Source organism: Schistocerca serialis, chromosome 9 (assembly GCF_023864345.2).
Source record: "Schistocerca serialis cubense isolate TAMUIC-IGC-003099 chromosome 9, iqSchSeri2.2, whole genome shotgun sequence".
Taxonomy (NCBI): domain Eukaryota; kingdom Metazoa; phylum Arthropoda; class Insecta; order Orthoptera; family Acrididae; genus Schistocerca; species Schistocerca serialis.
Window position 1 is genome coordinate 281,756,152 of NC_064646.1, and position 21,323 is coordinate 281,777,474.

Genomic DNA, 21,323 nt, shown 5'->3' on the forward strand with positions numbered 1-21,323 from the left:
TACTGAAGGCACTAACTACTGATAGGCATAGTTAGCAAATGAAAGATTTTGATAGAGAACAAACAATGTATTTACCTGAATAGTGTTCAAAGATCATAACATATATAGCTGTTCATGACACCCAGTCTTACAAATGTACTGTCTCTGATGGACACACGTCCAGATCATCCGCTCTCAAAAACCCGCCATCTCACTTCCCCACATCCACCACTGCTGGCGGCTCACCTCCAACTGTGCAACGCTAAGCACTGTTAACATCCAGCTGCCCAACACTACAATGGCATACAACAATGCAAACTAGCCACAGACTGCACACAGCACAGCCAGTGATTTTCATACAGAGCGCTACGTGGCGTTACCAATAGGAAAACCTAAACAGCCTACTTACAGTACCTAAATTGAAGATTCGCTAAGAGCTGGATAGGTTAGGACTCAGCAAGAATGCGGGCACCGCGTCCACATGGTTTGACCCCTTTGGATTTCTTTGCCTGGAGACATATGAAGGCAAGATTGCACGAAACGAAAGTAAGGAACCTCTAGGAAAGCAGCGTCGGGTATTCCACAAGGTATGCTTCCGAATGGTTACAGGTCTGCTCTTCAAGGATGGGAGCAATGCTTGGAAATGGATGGAGGCCATGTTGAAGTACAATGAAAATGTATACATAGACAGAAATTATCAATATATTGTGTTTCACTAGGCGTGGCCACCACCTAAATAGGTACGGGAGGCGGAGGCTGGCAAAGCAAGGTGACAGTGTAGTGGGTGGTAGTGAGATCACTCATGGGAAAATTCCTGTAGTAGTTGGTGTTACAGCTCCACCTTTTTTAGATTCAAGTCAGCTGATAGGTATCCCTGCTTAAAGGGAGTCCCTCTAACAAAGGAATCATCTTCTGATGAGGTCAGGTATCCAAGCAGACAAGGAATTAGCATTTTTCATCAAAATATAAGAGGTATTAGAGATAAGGTTAGTGAACTGACGATAGATCTTGACTCCTACATTACTGGTATATCGGAGCACCACTTAAATAATTTGACGATACGGAGGCTTCCTTCACCAGGATACAGATTAGCTGGCTGTTTTTCAATGAGTTCTTTGCGGTGTGGGAGAGTGGACATGTACGTAAAAAACAGTATTTCATTTGAGTCCGTAGACGTATCACGTCAATGCACTGAACAGGTATTCGAATGTTGTGCAGGGCAGTTGAATTTAGTAAAACTAAAATTCTGATTGTTGTTGTTTATAGGTTCCCTAACTCTGACTTCAGAGCATTTCTGCTCAAGCTACACTTTTACCAAAAATTAGTTAAATGTAGTGTCTTCAACATTAATTTTGCATGTGATTGTGCAAGAAAAAGGATGTTATAAGATGCCCTAAACTCATCAGATCTGACGCAGACTGTGTTTTTACCAACTACGGTGCAGGAGAACAGTAGCCCCGTCATAGACAATGTTTTTATTCGCTCTTCATTACTAGACGGACATTATGTTAGTAAAAGGGTGAATGGCCTTTCAGATCGTGATGAACAAATTTTAACACTAGTAGGTTTGTGTACTCAAACAAATGTTGCTTATAATTGAAGACTATGTGGAAAAGCTATCCAGCGGCAATAGAGAGTTTTGTAAGGAACAAGAGTTGCAGGATGTCAATAGTGCCGATAACATAGGTGACAAATATAATGCTTTCCTTAACACATTTCTCGTGCTCTTTGAAAGTTGCTTTCCATTAGAATGTTCTGAAAGAGGTACTAGCAGTAAAAGGCAGCCTGGGTTGCTGACTAGTGCAGTAAGGATAATATGTAGAACAAAGTGAGAATTATATCAAAATTTTAGTAGTCACTATCAAGATTTCTGGTACTGATAAGTCAGATATATATACAGTATTTAACAATCATTTTCTGAGCATTCCTGGTGAATTAAATTGAAACTTAGTTTCTACAGGGAGTCATGTAACTCTCTTGGAAGATGCCTACCCGAGACTGATGTCTGAAATATTCCTCTGTGATACTGACAAGGGGCAGATTTAGTCAGTAATTAAATCACTGAAGACTGAGGACTCTCATGGATATGATGGAGTGCGTAGTAGAATATTAAAATACCGTGCTGCACATGTTAGCCCTGTACTGAGGCAGATTTGTAATTTTTCCTGTAAGAATGGTCAGTTCCCCGGACGATTAAAGTACTCAATAGTAAAGCCGCTTTATGAAAGGGGAAAAGGTTTAGATCTATTTAGATGCCATCAGTGTTTGCTAAAGTTATTGAAAAGGCTATGTATGTAACGATAATTGATCATTTTATTTCACAGAATTTGCTATCAGATGTACAGTTCGTTTTTAGAAGTGGTTTAATAACTCAAAATGCTATATGCTCTTTCCTCTGTAAGGTACAGGATGGATTAAACAAAATGTTTCGAACACTAGGCTTTTATTTCCTTTATTTCATGAAAGTGTTTGGTTGCGTTGATCATATAATATTGCTACATAAGTTCGACCATTATGGAATACGGGGAGTAGCATACAATTGGTTCACATCTTACTTTAACAACAGACAGCAAATGTTCATTATTCACAGTGTTGAGAATGGCTGTTATGTGGAGTCTGAGTGGGGCACAGTTAAATCTTGGGTGGCCAAGGGATCGGTGCTGGGTCCACTCCTGTTCCTTATTTATATAAATGTCATACCCTCTAGTATTACAGGTAATTCTAAAATATTTATGTTTGCTGATGACACTAGCTTGGTAGTAAAAGGTGTTACGTGCAGCATTGGCTCTGTTTCAAGAAGTGCAGTTCATGACGTAAGTTCATGGCTTGCAGAAAATAAACTAACGCTATATCATAGTAAGACTCAGTTTTTACAGTTTCTAACACACAATTCAACAAAACCCGACATTTTAATTTCACAGAATGGGCATATGATTACTGAAACTGAACAGTTCAAATTTCTAGGTGTTCAGATTGATAGTAAACTGTCGTGGAAAGCCCACGTTTAGGATCTTGTTCAAAGACTTAATGCTGCCATTCTTGCTATTCGAACGATATCTGAGGTAAGTGCTAGTTCCACACGGAAAGTAGTCTACTCTGCTTATTTTAATTCGCTTGTGTCGTATGGTATCATATTTTGGGGTAACTCCTCCTATTCTCAAAGGATATTTTTGCCTCAGAAACAGGCAGTTCGGACAATAAGTAGTGTAAGTTCGCTAGTCTGTTGTCGAACCCTGTTCACCAGTCTGGGTATTCTGGCGCTAGCCTCTCAATATATATGTATTCTTCACTGTCGTTTCTTGTTAACAATTTGAGATTATTCCCAAGAATAAGCAGCTTTCACTCAGTTAATACCAGGCAGGAATCCAATCTCCATTTGGATCTCAATTCCTGACTCTTGTGCTAAAAGGTGTGCAGTATATTGCTGCATCCATTTTCAATAAGCTACCACAAGAGTTTAAAAATCTTAGCTGTAATCCACGCTCTCTCAAATCGAAACTGAACAGTTTCCTCATGGGTCATTCTTTCTATTCTGTGGAGGAGTTCCTTGAAAAATTAAGCTGATTCCTATGATATATTGTTGATTGCGTTTACATAAAGTTATGGCTTAACATTTTGGGTTCATAAACATTTAAATTAACTGTTATTATTTTCATGTTGCAATTTCATGTACTGACTCGTTCCATGACCTTGGAGATTTGCTCCTCAATTTAGTCCTACGGAACTAGATGGGTAAAATAAAATTTTAAAAAAAATAACATATGTACTTTTCACGTAAATGCAAGAACTTAAACTTTCTCGATTGGGATTGGTACCAGGTATTCTGTCGCCTGGAGGTAAGTTTTTGTAGAGCTATGTCAATCTGTTTCTAGCTGGCAAGATTGTTATCACTCAGGAGAAGCATATTCTCCTGCCGAGTAACACAACCATATAACCAACGCATGAAGCACATGTATACTTTCTCCTCAACTTCTCTCTTTGAGTTTTCTTAAGATACTGTTTGGTGCTGTGTTCTTCATTCTGTCTCTGTCGCTCTGTTCCTTGAATTTCAGACGCAAATCAAGGGTGGAGGTGTAATTGAGAAGTGTTCCTAGCCGTGAGGCTTTTAACTTGTAGTTCAAATGGTTCAAATGGCTCTGAGCACTATGGGGCTTAGCATCTATGGTCATCAGTCCCCTAGAACTTAGAACTACTTAAACCTATCTAACCTAAGGACATCACACAACACCCAGCCATCACGAGGCAGAGAAAATCCCTGACCCCGCCGGGAATCGAACCCGGGAACCCGGGCGTGGGAAGCGAGAACGCTACCGCACGACCACGAGCTGCGGGCTAACTTGTAGTTGACATGTCTGTTGCGGAGGTGCAAAGCGCTGACTAATGTTTTGCTACGAATTGGCTTCAGGGTGTCGGCTTCATAATAGTCTCTCAGGTCATGAAGAGCAGAAAGTTGTCTTCCGACGCCTTCAAATGACTTTTGCTAGATCGAGAGAGCCAGATCGTCGGCATCACCAAACCAGGTGAAGGCCTTGTTAAGTGGTTGGTCGTTGATGTAAAACTAAATAAGACCAATTTTAACTAAACAAACAGTTTTTGTTTTCCGCAATCGCTTTTCGTGTTTTAAAAGCTAACACAGAAATCTCTGTTGCTGTCCAGCTCTACGATGATCTTCATGAAGCTGTTATCTCTTATTGGAGTTGTACACGTTTGGTACATGTCTTCTGATGTTTGCCGTGTCGCAGGCCGCGCTCAGGTCGACAAAGGCAGCACCAGTGACGAGACCTTTCTCGAAGCCGTCCTGTATATGCTGCGTAAAATTCAAAGCCGGCCATTTAGAAACGTCCCAGGTCGGAATCATTAATGCCATCCAAAGATAGATATAGTAACTGAAATAAACGGGCAGTCTGAACATCATAGTGTCATGTGTTCGAGCGGTTAAAGGCGCTACAGTCTGGAACCGCACGACCGCTACGGTCGCAGGTTCGAATCCTGCCTCGGGCATGGATGTGTGTGATGTCCTTAGGTTAGTTAGGTTTAAGTAGTTGTAAGTTCTAGGGGACTTATGACCACAGCAGTTGAGTCCCATAGTGCTCAGAGCCATTTGAACCATTTTTTGCCATGTGTTGCAGACATCGTTACAGATCTAAGAAAACGAAACATGTTGATATACCGTGTGCCAGGACAATAAAATCTTACGTAAGGCATGTCACAGCGTGACTGGTTGTTTTTAGTTACATAAAGCTTAAACCCTACAGCAGGACAAACAACTGTGCGTATTTCTTATTTTCGCGGAGCATGATTATCCCATAAAACTTCGGACGTGCAGCCTCATAAATTTCACTTCTTCTTCTTCTTCTTCTTCTCCTGATGGTTCGACTGTATACCATCAAGATATCTCCAGTGAGGAGTCGGGTGACTGACGCCTCAGCTCTTGCTCCGTCCTTTTAAACCCGCGGACCGCGCTAATGCGCTTGCGGCCACAGATACACAAGGCGCCAGAGACGTTGATCGGCGGCAAAGAGGAACAACTTGTGCATAAAATAGGATGCACGGTCGACCCACACGGTGCTGTCGACCTATCACTGTCAATGGCATCATTGCGACGTCGTTGTGAGTTTATTCCAGAAAGTGCTGTATTCCGTACTTTGTCCAAGCTGAATCCGCTATCTCTGTTTATTAAATTCGTCTCCTACCGAATTCGTTTGGCTCTGTGCAACTCTCGTCGACTCTACCTGTCGTCTGCCCGATGTATGCTCGGCCACACTCACAGGCGGTCTTGTAAACTTCACCAAATCATCTTTAACGGAACCCAGGGGTGCTGCTGCCATTGGTGGACGGCGTAAAATCATTTTCGCTTTCTGTTTGCTGAGGATCCGTCCTGTATTTGACGTTCCCATAGATGGCAGAAAAGACAAGGATTTAAAAATTTCCTCGTCTTCTTCTGCATTCCTTATGTCCACTGTTGGTTTCATTCCTAGTGCCTTACATATCGGTTGTGGAGAATATCAAATGGCTTCAAAAACTCTTCTCAGTCGTAGAAGCTCGTCCTCGAGACTGCTCTCGTTAGCAATGACGGATGCTCTGTGTACCAGAGTTCTGAGAACACTGTAACCTCCCCACAAAATATAAAAAAAATAATATGAATAATATTCACATTTAGTGTAACCTTCCCACAAAATAACTTCCGTAACCTTCCAACAGTAAAAAACAATATAATTATTTATTTCATTCACATTCAGCATAACCTCCCTCAGATAAACTCTGTAATCTTGCAATAATACAATGTGACTAATCTCTCAATAAAAAAAATTGTCGCTCACTTATAACCTTTCAATAATGACTGTGAATTTAAACTGGTGAATTTTGGACGTCAGCAGTGCTGCGTCATGGGCCTGAAAGATCATTCTGAATAAAAAAGAGAAAATTCTTACGTCAATGAAGTCGCCGGATAACGCGTATGTATCTGCTCCTATAAGAAATTTTTCTGGCGCAGCCCTGTGCAATGCTGGCCGATAGATTTGTCATTTATAAAAGGAAACAACTGATTTTTCTTTTCAATAATCAGGATGACCAAGGATTAGAGAAATTAGTAAATTCTTTAAATTGAAATGAATGATTGTCAAAAATTACTTTTTATGAGAAAGATTATTATTAAGAGATTTTTTTAAACATTTACTTGGGACTTGATATAACAATACTACATATGCGCGAGGCTGCTTTTACCTTATATTATACCGCTCAGGCACCGCCATCGCTCCACCACGACCGGCCCAGCCAACACGATACACCAGACTGCTCGCTAGCAACTACTTACTCCTACTGCTGACAACACTGCTCTCTGGTCTGAGATTCTCTTATACCTTACATATCGCAGACAGTGCGTGAGCAATCCATTGAAATTACATCTGCTCGAGTGCGCCAGCAACAAATTCTTTAATCATGGACCTCTTACAACACTCATCGTCTGCGAAAGATGAGGGCAGCTATTTGCACGTAAATATAAATCTGTAATGGTCGGTTTCCGATATACTGCGTTCCTCAAAGTGTCATCATCTTTGGGTCGTACCAAAAGATCGGAAAACGAAAGGCAGCCAACTTTTTCGATTTTCATTGTGAACTGAATATGTGTATGGATGGAATTCATAGCTAAAATCTCTTTATCAAAGGTTTTGCCAATGAAAAATAATGATTCTGAAAGAAGAGCCTTTTCGAATAACGCTATATCGAAACTAATATATCAGAAATATTCAGTTTGAGTGATTTTAGTTTGACAATAAAGCCCTTAGAGTTATGTATGTGACGAGCAGACTCCGCTGACTTCATTAGCAAACTAAAATCACTGAGACTGGACACTTTTGATATATTGGTCAGTTTCGATGTAGTAGCGTCGTTCCTCTTTTAGAATCATTATTTCTAATCAGCAAAACCTTGCAGTACAAGGGAGGCGACACCTGCGTGGAGAGTCAACCGTACAGTCACCTCGAAGGCCAACACAGCCTGTTCTACATTTGTATCTTCATCTGCATGTACACCTACACAAGCCATGTGACAGCGTGTGGTGGGGGGTGGTCCACGTCTAGTACCACAATCAGTGTCCCCTTCTCCGTTCCATTAGCGAAAGCTCTGCGAGAAGAATGACGGTCACATGTCTGTCTATGGGCTCGGAACTATGTGATGCTCTCGTTGAGGTCATTTCGATAGAGAGACATTGGAGTAAGTATTGTCATCTTACAACGCACGCTCTCGGAGTCTGAAAATAAAGTTGTCTGTTGCGCATAACGTCTGTCTCGTGTCGTCTTATACTGGCAACTGAAGAACATCTTTGTAACGCTTACGAATCGAACCCGCGACGAAACATTCCGCTCTTCTTGGATTTTCCTCTTTCCTGTTAATCATATGTGTAAGAGTCCCAGACATGAACCGTATTATTGAATCAATCCGCTTTGCAAGCCGTTTATTTCACGAAAGAATTATGTTTTTTAAAGATTTTTTCACCGTATCTAAGCGTAGCATCTCTTATTCCAGAACAACTTTCTCTCTCTCTCTCTCTCTCTCTCTCTCTCTCTCTATCACACACACACACACACACACACACACACACACACACACACACACACACACACACAGCATAATGCCATCGTGTTCGACTAACACTGCGAAATTAAGATCAAGATGACGACCCTCTGAAGATAAGGGATTAGGCCGGAGAAAGAAAAGGGAGGAGGCTTAATCGGTCACCTGCCAGTTCTTCCAGTAATCGTCGATCCTCTGCCAGTCTTCCTACATTTCTGTTCCCAGAAATCCTGAAGGCAGACGTTGACTATGGATATTCTATCACAGACATAGTCCCTTTGACTGTTCAGAGATGTCACTAAAACCGCCCAAAGACGTAAACAACCATGCATGAGCAGTGCCTATGAGATGGAGGGGTCCGACAACCAATCAGTTCCAGTCATTCCAACAGGAAGGAGGTACACGGCTCGTTTTGTCTGTAGTTCAACCTTGGCTAGACGTTCAATACCGCGGTTCGATCGTATCTGCATTGTGGCAGAAAGGGCTCTCATAAAGGGAAGTGTCCAGGTGTCTCGGAGTGAACCAAAGCGATGTTGTTCGGACATGGAGGAGATACAGAGAGACAAATGGCTCTGAGCACTATGGGACTTAACATCTGAGGTCATCAGTCCCATACAGAAAGGCGGGCAATGCCTCGCTAAGCCGCCCAAGGCTATCAATGCAGTGGATGACCGCTACCTGCGGGTTACGGCTCGGAGGACCCCTGACAGCAACCCCACCATGTTGAATAATGCTTTTCGTGCAGGCGCAGGACGTCGTGGTACGACTCAAACTGTGCGCAATAGGCTGCATGATGCTCAACTTCACTCCCGACGTCCATGGCGAGGTCCATCTTTGCGACCACAACACCATGCAGAGCGATACAGATAGGCCCAACAACATGACGAAATGACCGCTCAGGATTGGCATCACGTTCTCTTCACCGATGAGTGTCGCAAATGTCTTCAACCAGACAATCATCGGAGACTTGTTTGGAGGCAACCCGTTCAGGCTGAGTGCCTTAGACACACTGTTCAGCGAGTGCAACAACGTGCAGTTTCCTTGGTGTTTTTGGATGGCATTATGTGGGGCCGACGTACGCCGGTGTTGGTCATGGAAGACGCCGTAACGGCTGTACGATAAGTGAATGCCATCCTTCGTCTGATAGTGCAACCATATTTGCTGCATATTGGCGACGCATTCGTTTTCATGGACGACAATTCGGGCCTCCATCGTGCACATCTTGTGAATGACTTTCTTGAGGACAACGACATCGCTCGACTAGAGTGGCCAGCATGTTGTCCAGACATGAACCCTATCGGACATTCCTGGGATAGATTGAAAAGGGCTGTTTATGGACGAAGTGATTCACCAATCACTCTGAGGGATCTGCGCCGAATCGCCCTTGAGGGGTGGGACAATCTGGAACAACAGTGCCTTGATGAATTTGTGGACAGTATGCCACGACGAATCAGGCATGCATCAATGCAAGAGTACTGGGTATTAGAGGTACCGGTGTGTACAGCAATCTGGACTACCACTTCTGAAGTTCTAGCTGTTTGGTGGTACAACATGCAATGTGTGGTTTTCATGAGCAATAAAACGGACGGAAATTATGTTTATGTTAATCTCTACTCCAATATTCTGTACATGTTCCGGAACTCTCGGAACCGAGGTGACGCAAAACTTTTTTTGACGTGTTTGTTATTCTGTCTGAGTTCAGCAGAGAGGTGACAGCAGCGGAGACAGCCAGAAACATTTACGCCATGTATGGGGATAGTGCCAACTGACAGAGCACGGCAAGAAAGGGGTTTTCTCGTTTTAAGGACGATCGTTTTGACGTTAGTAGCTTTCCATGTTCAGGAATAGCTTCGGAGATTGATGAAGATCGTCTAAACCAGTTAATCCATAATAATCCACGTCAGTGTACTCGAGAACTGGGAAAGGTGTTGAACTGCGATCACTGCACTATCGTGCGACATTTTCATGCAATGGGAAGCGTTCAAAAATCGGGTGTAAGGGTACCACATACTCTTAAGCCAAATTTACGAAAATCGGTGGGTGGCAATATGTGCATGTCTGCTGCTCGTGAACAGTACCGACTATTTCTATTCTGTATCTTGCTAATATAAGGAAAGGAAAGGTACAGCTGAGTCCAAACAAAGCAGCAGCTCCCCGTACAAAAACCTGGACAGTCACAAAACATAACGTTATGCACCTGGTGTAACAGTGACGGTGTGGTGGGCTATAAATTGCTTCTCCAAGGTGTAACAACTGAGACGTCTTGCAGACGCAATCCAATACCAACGACCAGGAAGGCTTCGAGAAGTGATACTACTCCACCATAACACCCATCCCCATACCCCCATTCTGCTAGACTGACAAAAACATTTTACAGGAGTTGGGTAAGGCCGTCATTCAATACCGACCTTATTTACCTTATCTTGCGCCCTCAGATTTTCAACGCTTCCGCGCTCTAGCAGACAACTTTCAAGGATGTAAATGCGCTCGCAAATGGTTCAACGAGTACTTCGCTTCCAAACCACACGATTTCCACAATCGCGGAATCGAAAAGTCACCTCAGCGTTGGCAGACTGTTGTCAATAGAGAATAAGAATATATTATTGATGACTCAAGTCTCTGTTACGTGTCTGTGTTCCGTTTATTAAACACAGGAAAAACGCTACGAACTTATGCACCAACGAAATATTTTTATGATTCACGAACAAACAGTACTTCTATGTCACACATTTACAACAGAGAAAGTTAAAATGATAGTTAGCAAATGTGGCAGATTGCTTACAAAAGCACATCAACAACTACTTTGCCTGACAGAAAAGTGATTTATCCAAAAAGGCACGAGGAAACTAAATGGAACTTCACGGGTTGAGAAAGTATGCGATGTTATTTCGGTGATTACACAATCGAGTCAAATTTACAAAGAACTTGGTTGTATGAGTCTAGTTATCGTAGTGACGCTGCCGTCTTGCCTGAGTGTGTGCACTGACTCGTTTGGCATTGGCGTCATGAAACCGTCGTGTCGTTTCCTGAGGCAATCTGACCCACAGCTGTTGTAACTGGTCTTTGATATCCTGGATATCGACTCTGAGACAGAGCAGACGTCCAAGCTGGTCCCCACATGTTCCCTGGGTGTCAGCTCTGGGGACCTAGCAGGCCATGGAACTACCTCTGCCCCACGCAGACGATTCATGGAGACACGTGTCAAGTGCGTACGAGCATTGTCCTGTTGAAAAATGGCACCACGGAACTAGCGCATGAGAGGTAACACATGAGCACACAGTGTGTCCTTAACGTACCGTTTTGCGTTCAGAGTTCTAACAGTCATTACCATTCGTGACTTGAAGTCATACCTCGTGGCTCCCCACACCATGACACCGGAAGTAACATCACTCTGAATCTCTAAAACATTGTGTAACGTATGTACAACTAATACATATATGTAACGTAGCTACAGCCAATATTGCCTACTCTAATGTCAGGTTGATGGACATTAGTGCAAATGCGTTTTGAATGAGACTGTCCTCTATTATTGTCGCCTATACGGTCGACAGGTATCTGACCTCTGACGCAATCCGATTGTTGCGTAATCACAATCTGTTTGCGCTCCAGTAGGAGCTGGCATTTTTTCAGCGTGAACAATTTTTCGTTCTAAAGAAATTAATCTATCTTTTACTTTCGCGTTGATGAGCACTTGCCCTTCCTGTACTGTTTCATTTTTAAATAATCAGAACTCTCCATTACATCGAAAACAATATAGTCAACACTATTATTTTCATTGTGAAAGCACTCAGATAACGATAGTAACAATCTGAGGGCGGCAGATGGGAGCGCGATTCTAAGCATTGTTGCCAGGCGTGGTCTGTCTGTGAGAGTGGCAGCTCTTGCGTCGGTCGAGAGCTCGGAGACAGAAAACGTGTCACGCTGCCTTCACGTCGGTGATGGCGTATCTTACCACACTCAAGAGCTAATTTCATTTATATAGCCAGGAGAGATTTAGATGGCTTAACTACGCTGGAAGATGGAATTCAAGGTAAAATTTGCAAGCATAGCACAAAACCAACTTCAGGGCTAGGCTCGTGATTGTTAGTCCGAGTTTGCAATAATCCCACGTTTTGCTTGTCAGTTAAAGAAGCCTCCTTATCCTCCAAATAATAATTATTATTCTCCACATATAATTAATTAATATGCTGTGGTTATTAAGTGTTACATCTACATCTACATTTATACTCCGCAAGGCACCCAACGGTGTCTGGCAGAGGGCACTTTACGTGCCACTGTCATTACCTCCCTTTCCTGTTCCAGTCGCGTATTGTTCGCGGGAAGAACGACTGCCGGAAAGTCTCCCGGCGCGCTCGAATCTCTCTAATTTTACATTCGTGATCTCCTCGGGAGTTATAAATAGGGGGAAGCAATATATTCGATACCTCATCCAGAAACGCACCCTCTCGAAACCTGGACAGCAAGCTACACCGCGATGCAGAGCGCTTCTCTTGCAGAGTCTGCCACTTGAGTTTGCTAAACATCTCCGTAACGCTATTACGCTTACCAAAGAACCCTGTGACGAAACGCGCGGCTCTTCTTTGGATCTTCTCTATCTCCACTGTCATCCCAACCTGGTACGATACTCAAGTATTAATGTAACTTTGAAATTGAAATAATTTGTTAATCTGGAGCTCAGCCATTATTGATACCTATGTCGCTGTAATTGTCATTGTCATTATTAATACTTGATTATGATGATTCTGAAGTTTTAAATAGACTTAATTTATGAAATTTCTCCTCACAAGTTATTTAGTAGTTAACAGGACCCAAACTAACTGCTGTTCATTAAATTCATTCTTAGTAACAATAACCTTTAGCCGCTGCTGATGCATGCTTCTGCGAATTGCTGTAAACCACATGGAAAAAGGCAGTCATCAAAAGATGTGAGTGCAAACTTAGGGTGAGAACAGAGACACTGACACACCACAACTTGTCATATACTCTAATCCAGTAAATTCCGTAGCACTGTATCACTTGTAAATTCTTGTTCAAATACGCTGTCAGCCAGCTGTTAGTTTTTCATGTAACGATATGTGGAGGGCTTAAATGACAGTGAAACTGACACACATACAACACGCACACAGTGTTACGCAGGTTAGATTACGATTGCTGACAGCTCAGGTTGCTTATCGAGTCATTTTCACAGAAAACATAGCCATGTGTTTGTTTTAGCCACGTTACATATTTGTTGCATATACGTTACAATTGGCAGAAAGGGACGTCTTCCCATACTCGCCATAGTCGTCGACGATGGTCAGCTGATGTAGTGCAGAACCGAGATTCATCGCCGAACACAATGGGACGCGATTCACTGCCTGTTCATGCTTCCCAGTCACGACACCATTCCAAACGCAAGCGTTTGTACTGCGTTGTTAGCGGCAGTCTACGCAGGGGACGGTACTTCTAGTCCTGCTGATTGATGGCTCAGAATTTGCAGGGTCCGTCACTCTCGGATGGAGGCGGCAGACGTGAAGGCGTTGCGAAGTGTTTGGCATACAGAACGGCGACCCTCCCTTGTGGTTCATCAAATGGTCAAATGGCTCTGAGCACTATGGGACGTATCATCTGAGATCGTCAGCCCCTAGACTTAAGAACTACTTAAACCGAACTAGCCTAAGAACACCACACACATCCATGCCCGAGGCAGGATTCCAACCCGCGACCGTAGCGGTCGCGCGGTTCCAGACTGAAGCGCCTAGAACCGCTCGGTCACAGCGGCCGGCTCCCGTGTGGTGGTTAGACGTTGTCGACCGGAACCTTAAAGACGAGTATAGTTGCCCTCACATTTCCATGCTGTCCAACATCCGGCCACTGTCACGTCTGAATGCCCTAGGAATCTGTATACTGCACGATTCGACCAGCTGGTCAAATGGAGACCCACAATGGGGCCCTTCAAACTGTGTCAGCTGTTGTTGACGCTGCCTCACAGGAGTAGGCGACTTATCGGTGTACTTTTCAGTGACCACTCAACATTTGACGCTTTTCACGCCCCTTGTTAACCTACCTGGCATGATAACAACACTAAGCACGAAAAACATTAATGCACTCTTGTGACCGTTCCACCACTCACAGAGGATTGCAGCTTTAATCATTTACACACCACATAAAATTAGTGAAAAACCAGTCTACACCGCGATATACGTCTTTGATAATGGCTAGCCATCTCACTACGTCTCCATAGCAATGGCGTCCATAGATAGCAAGTCAGGGCAGAAGCCGGCCGATGTGGCCAAGCGGTTCTAGGCGCTACAGTCTGGAACCGCGCGACCGTTACGGTCGCAGGTTCGAAACCTGCCTCCGGCATGGATATGTGTGATGTCCTTAGATTAGTTAGGTTTAAGTAGTCCTAAGTTCTAGGGGACTGATGACCTCAGAAGTTAAGTCCCATAGTGCTCAGAGCCATTTGAACCATGTGAATCAGGCCAGAAGATTGCGCCGGTGCTGCACTAAATTTTGTGTTGTAATTACAGCATAATTATCATAGATTATCATAAATCCATAGATTATCATAAAATCATTTGTTTATACACACATTCTACTGATTAAATAGCCGCTGCTATGGATATTTTGTACCAGTTAAATAAATTATTTTCGCCAGAAGATATTACAAGAAATAAGATAAATAACTTTTAAATGCTCTTATCACAGTTCCCATTTTTAACCATTTTTTCTGCCCTGTAGGCACTACTTTCTGTAATTATTCCCTTTTAGATAAACTGTATCTTCAGATGATACGTAATTTATGTAATCGTTCCTCACTGGCTGACGTTGACGTCATACAGCACAGACACGCCCTCACTAGACCTATATAACGCAATGCTGCCTAGCCAACAGCACGGTTTCAGCGACTGTGGTCTACTGACTGCTCTGGACATCGTCAGCTTCAGCAGATAAGTAGTGACTCTTCGACTTTAATAGCTATAAATTACTCTGTTTCGATTACAATGGAATGAATACCCATAGCTGCATACAGCCGTTGATATAAGTCAACGGGGACAGTTGAAAATGTGTGCCCTGACCGGGACTCGCACCCGGGATCTCCTGCGTACATGGCAGACGCTCTATCCATCTGAGCCACCGAGTGCACAGAGGATAGTGTGACTGCAGGGACTTATCTCTCGCGCGCCTCCCGTGACACCCACACTCTCAACTTATTGTCCCGCACTATATTCATAGTGCCCCTGCCCATTATACTCATTACTCGCGGCTTTTTGCCGATTCCCGTAAGAGTTCGGGCACTATTTGTGCATCCGCACGGAAGATGGTCAAATGGCCGGTGAGCCTTATATATATTAAGTCACTGACTTCTTAACTAGCACGTTTTCTATCTTTCACAGTGCTATTCTGGTCTAAGACTAGGCCGAAACCGGTCATTTTAAACAAAATATCCTTCTCTATCTCGACTGTTTTTCACTAATTTTATACATCTTTCAAGAGAGCTGTTTCCCGAAAAAGTTACCAAAAAGTTTGATTTACATATCAGTCTATGGAGTGTACGTGGACGAAGTTTCGCTGACATGTCTTTCGCGTGCTCCAAGGTTTTTGTCAGCCAGTGCGTAATTTAATTTTCAGTGTTAGTTACGTTTGACTCCGTGTTTGTACACATGTTGATAAGTAATATGTAAAATTCATCATAAAGGAAGATAAAGGTAAGAAGAAGTGAAAGATAGAATGACTCTACAGAACAGTTTCATATTAAGATTCGTCTTCGGAACGAAGAGCACATCAATAAGAAGAGCAGTGTGGCTCGCTCTACGGCTGATTCAGAGCTACTTAATGTCAAAAAAGGAAAATTGTGGATTAACGTACCGTCGACAACAAAGTCTTTAGAGATGGAAATCAAGCTTGGATTGCGAAAAGAAACCGGCTTTGTCCTTTGCGAAGGATTCATCAAGAGAACTGCATCAAGCGATTCAGTGAGTACACTGATGAAATCCGAATCTGGGTGGCCAGATTGCGATTTGAAACGGCGTCCACACGAGTTCGAATCCAGTATGAGCCCTTACCTGTAAAATAGTGTAAGCTTTCGTCAAAATGTGCCATGTGCAATGATTTCGTCGTCTTTCAGTCCTCTGCTCATTATAAGCAGGTAATAGTCTTTTCCATAAAGAAGGCACAGATCTGGTTCAGGTAAAATCCTGAAGATCGTTCTCAGTGATTTTCCATTCTGTTTTCTTTTTCTTTCCGATTATTTGTAACTGTTAGGATCTAGCATAGAAAGAGAGCACGTTAAATTTATCGAGGTTCAAGGAGAGTGTGTTCTAAGTAAACTCGATATCAAATTCAAAAATTCTTTAAATGTTACAGAACCATTCTCCGAATATGGGCACAACTGTGGAGCCGGTCGATTCCATTATGTCTCTACATCGATGAAAGGTGTACTTCGGAAAACAAGTGAAAAGCTGTCAATATATGTAGGTTTAACCACAGATCGCGCTCTTAGTCACCACATTGTGATTCCTTGTTTGCTAACTGTACAGAGATATCTCTAACAAAATTTCGTCTCGTAAGTGTAGGAAACTGACGTCAAAGAGGGACAGTTTGGTAATAATATAAATATATGTGCAGGTGCCTTTATTCAGTACTGCTAAGCTGTGCTGCCCAGTTAGTGAAAAAGAAGTCCCCATTAGTAGGACCCTTAATTTGGTAGAACAACTGGAGATATACCTCCACAAAACCAAAAAACCACAATCTATGTTAAATGAACAAACAGATTTCGCAAGCCAGTTATTTCAGTAATTTTGAAGACCTATTCTAACAAGTTATTCCCCGCGTATGTCAAGTGTTTAATAATTGGGTCTTTAATCGCACCATGTATAAAAACATCTGCGAAGCGTTTACAAACATGTGTATTTAACTGTGGCTCTTGAGTGAAGTGATATGTACGAACAGCATGGAAAAAAGAATGTGTGATGGTACTAAAACGCTAAACACGCTTTTCTTGGATCATGTGGTAAATTTACACAGTTCATCTTTTCCACTATTCCGAACATATTTTCTTCGTTTAACTTACGTACTCCATAATCTAACATTAAACCTTTTCATGACAGGAATATGCATTTTACCTGTTTCAAGGGAATAAATAAAGCATGCATTATGGCAAACTACAACTGAAGGTGGACGCACACAGCCGAAATGCATCGTGTACTTAATAAAACATGAAAAGTTATGACTGAAGGCGTTTTTTAATTCATATTTCCAGCGAATCAAGAAACTGTGAAATAAAGTTAAGTTCGTGAGCTACATAATTTTGAGTCTTCTGCAGGCGTAAAGCAGTACCTGAGTCGTTGGCTTAAAATGTATCTTATAACGAAATAAAAGTAAAGAAGGGAAGGAAATCCACTAACAAGCAGAGTGAACGTCTTGTCACTCTATCATTCTCTTCATGACCGCGTCGTCGTAGTTCGTCGGAGGTTGGCTAAAATATTATTAACACTCAGTCCACTTAATTAAAGCGATACAGAAGACTTGTCTCACTTGGGTTAGGCATGCCCGTATATGACAGTGCAAACTTAAAAAGTTTTGAAAGAGAGTTTTGTATGTGGGATAGTTTTGCAGTTTGTGATGCTCTCGAGCAACACTGAATATAGAGTCCTCTAGAATGGGTGATTTGTCAACTACGACGAAGTACACAAGGTGTCCCATTAGTCACGTGCAGTTGTGCTTTTCACTTCGGTAACTGTTCCAGGCGGGTTAAGGGGAGTCATTCACCTTTACGGTGGTCGCAACGCTTCTGTTCAGTAAAGATAGCTTTTTAAGGATACTTTTCCAGATTCTTTCTTTATTGCAGCAAAAAAGTAGTGTGGTGAGTATAGCTTGGTGGTACTGAATTGATACACTTGTAAGCCAAGAGACTACACTGTCCATTTTTACTAAAAATATGCATGAGACCAAATTGCAGTAAAGAAATTTTTGTACCGTTCTTATGCAAGGAATCGGGCTGTGGCATCCGAGAGCGCTAATTCGTGTTCGCTTTGGTTGAGTCGTCAGTCTTCTGACTAGTTTGATGCCACTCGCCACGAATAACTCCCCAGCGTCAACCGTTTCATCTCGGAGTAACACTTGCAACCTACATCCTCAATTATTTTCTGGTTGTTCCAACTCTGTCTTCCACTATAGCTTAACACTCTATACCTCCCTTTAGGGCAATGGAGTTTTCTCCCTGATGGCCCAGCACATATCCTACCATCCTACACGTTCTCTTTTTCTGTGTTTTCCATATATCTCTTTCTTCGCAGATTCTACGGAGAACGTCATTCCTTACCTTACCAGTCCATGTAATTTTCGACAATTTTCTGTAACAACACACCTCAAATGCTTAGATTTTCTTCCGTTCCGATATCCCCACAGTCCATTATTCAATACCATACAATGCTGTGGTACAAACGTACATTCTCAGAAATTTCTTCCTCAATCATAGCCTTAAGTCTACTTCGTCGTCACCAATTTTGATGTTAAGTCTCTCGCTGTCCTCGTTTCTGCTGCTTCTCAATATACACGTATTTCTTCGATTTACTCTTAGTCCATATTCTGTAGTCATTACATCTTTCATTCCATTCAAGAGATCCTGTAATTCTTCTTCATCTTCGCTTAGGAAAGCAATGTCATCAGCGAATCTTATCGTTGATACCCTGTCACTTTGAATTTTAATATCACTCTCGAATCTTCCTTTTATTTCCGTCATTGTCCTCCAAAATCTAGGTTGAACAATACGGATGAAAGACAACGTCCCTGTCTTACACCGTTTTTAATCCTGCACTTCTTTCTTGGTCTTCCATCTTATGGTTCCCTCTTGATTCTTGTACGTGTTGCATATTACCCGTCTTTCTCTATACCTTACTGCCTATTTTTCTCAAAATTTCAAACATCTTGAATCATTTGACACTGTCGAACGTTTCTTCCAGGTCGACAAATCCTATGAACGTGTCTTGATTTTTATTCAGTGTCGCTTTCATTATCAACCGCAACTTCAAAATTGTATGCCTGGTTCCTTTATCTCTCCTAAAGCCAAACTCATCGCCATCTAACAGATGCTCAATTTTCTTTCCCATTCTTCTGTATATTATTGTTGTCAGCAACTTGAATTCTTGAGTTGCTAAATTTATTGTGCAGTAATTCTCGTACTTTTCGGCTCTTGCTATCTTCAGAATAGTATGGACGGCGTTTTTTCCGCAATTCCGAAGGTATATCACGTGTCTTACAAATTATACACACAAACCCGAATAGTCGTTTTGTTGCCATTGCCTCCAATGATTTTAGAAATTCCGAGGAAAGTTATCTATCCCTTCTCCCTTATTTGCTCTCTAGTCTTTCAAGCTCTTTTAAATTCTGATCTTCTTTGAATTCCCTTCCCTGTCGACACAACACTGAAACTAAAAGAAAAGTTACCGATTCAAGGTGCTATAATTCAAAATAAAATTTTAGTTATGAAACAGAGTGAAAATTAGAAAAAAACTCTAATGATAAGTTTCTCTTTTTCTGCAAGTGAACGACCGATAACAGTTTTATGGTGCATGTTTTGTTAGACGTGACCAACGTTTGGTAGCGGGACGACTACAGCCCACATCTCACGGAGCCGTTCCAGTTCCTCGTTGACCTAATACCGCTGAGAGGTCGATTCAATGATTTCATCAATACACTGTACGCCTCATGAATAGATAACGAGTTTTAATAGGAGTAAAAGTCATGAAGACATTTCAGCTGTGGCGCCGTGCGCCAGCTCGCTGATGGCAGTCTCAGTCGAGTGGTGTACGAATGCAAGTCCTGCAGTCTCTGTATTCCGCTGGTTCAGTGGCATAGTTTGTCATTATAAGCACGACCAACACTCTGCCTGTAGGTAAGTGACGCTACCTAGCCTACTGCAGTGCCTTCTTTGCCTTAGTCCAAGATTGCTCCTATTCTCGCAGAAAAAACGAAGGAAGATTAATTGACATCTAACAGAAAAAGCAAGGAAAATTAGGGTTTACCAACTCTTCGACAGCAAGGTCATTAGAGACGGAGCACAAGTTAGAGATGGCTAATGAAGGTGAAGAAAATCGGCCGTACTCTTTTTTAAAGGAACCATCATAACCTTTATTTCAAGCGACCTAGAAAAATTACTGGTAACGTCAGTCTTCATGGCCTGGTGAGGATGTGGTCTTCAGTCCTTCCGGAATGCGATTCGAGTGCTTTACCACTGCCGTAGTCATTTCTCTCTGTTAATCTACTGAAAGCTATCTTCTTAGGCGTTAGTGTCTTGCCACTGTCCGGAACAAATTTTTTTGAAACGTGGTTTTAGGATATGCCATCTGTCACAAAATACTATAGTAAATGGAATAAAAAATGTAGCCCGCGTAAAATATTTTCTTTTAAAAAACAGTGGCTGTATGTGAAGGCCTGAGGGTGATCAGATATTGGTCGAAACCTGTCCCCGGTTTTTAAAATATTGTTTGTGGTCTGGACTCTTCGTATTAAAATTTGTTCATGTGTCTCGGAAGGAAACAGATTAGTTAATATTAGAAAAGGAGACTGCAAAACCAATAGATTTCTGATGTAAAGAGGTTCATCTTATACGCCAACACTCGTGGAATGCTTGCTGTACTCCATTCTTCAGCAAACGGTGATACAAACACTTACCAGGGAACTGAAATATTATGTAAAACATGAGGTGCTTCGAAGCGAGTGCCTCACTTGTCGAAACAGAGTCGTTAGATAGGTCAAGGAGTCACGATATAACCAGTGCTGTTTGTATACATGCAAAGCCACGTGCTTCCAAGAACGAACAACACAGCAAGCAGATAAATATGCTTAACGCCCCAAAATATGTTTGATGTTCACTATTTGAGAAACTTAGCAAGCGGCTATAAAGGGGCGTAATATACCAGGATTTCACAACATTCACAAAAACAAATTCACCAAAGTAGTTGGCCACGTATAATCGAATGATAGAGTGACTAGACGCTACGAGCGCTCATGGATGAATTAAGTATGACTGGATACTGCTATGCATGTGGATGCATGTTTCTCGACTGATCACGAAGGAAAACAAAGTGCCCTCTTAAACCGAACAAGCACACCTCATGAGAATTCACTTCAGCTAAACATGACCCGTAAACACACTCGTTCTACAGGCGTGGTTGGTTTGTTATTTACTTTACAAGTTGAAACGTTTTGTAGTCTTGTGCAATTTTTGGATACCTCAACCTTTTACAAGAGCCTAAGAACTGATATGCGAACAGTAAGAGAGAGAT

General features: G+C 42.2%; 1 protein-coding gene across 2 annotated transcripts in view; it reads left to right on the top strand.

Annotated features, from left to right (window-relative positions):
- LOC126418837 (alpha-tocopherol transfer protein-like) overlaps window positions 1-21,323 on the top strand; it is a 146,632-nt gene that overhangs the window by 24,089 nt on the left and 101,220 nt on the right. Inside the window, exon 1 of one of the 2 annotated variants that reach the window (XM_050085815.1) lies at window positions 19,816-19,930. The exons of the other annotated variant lie outside the window; for it this stretch is intronic. The gene's annotated coding sequence lies outside the window, so the exon portion shown is untranslated. Of the gene's footprint in view, window positions 1-19,815; window positions 19,931-21,323 lie in introns of those variants that run through there. 2 annotated transcript variants of the gene reach the window in all.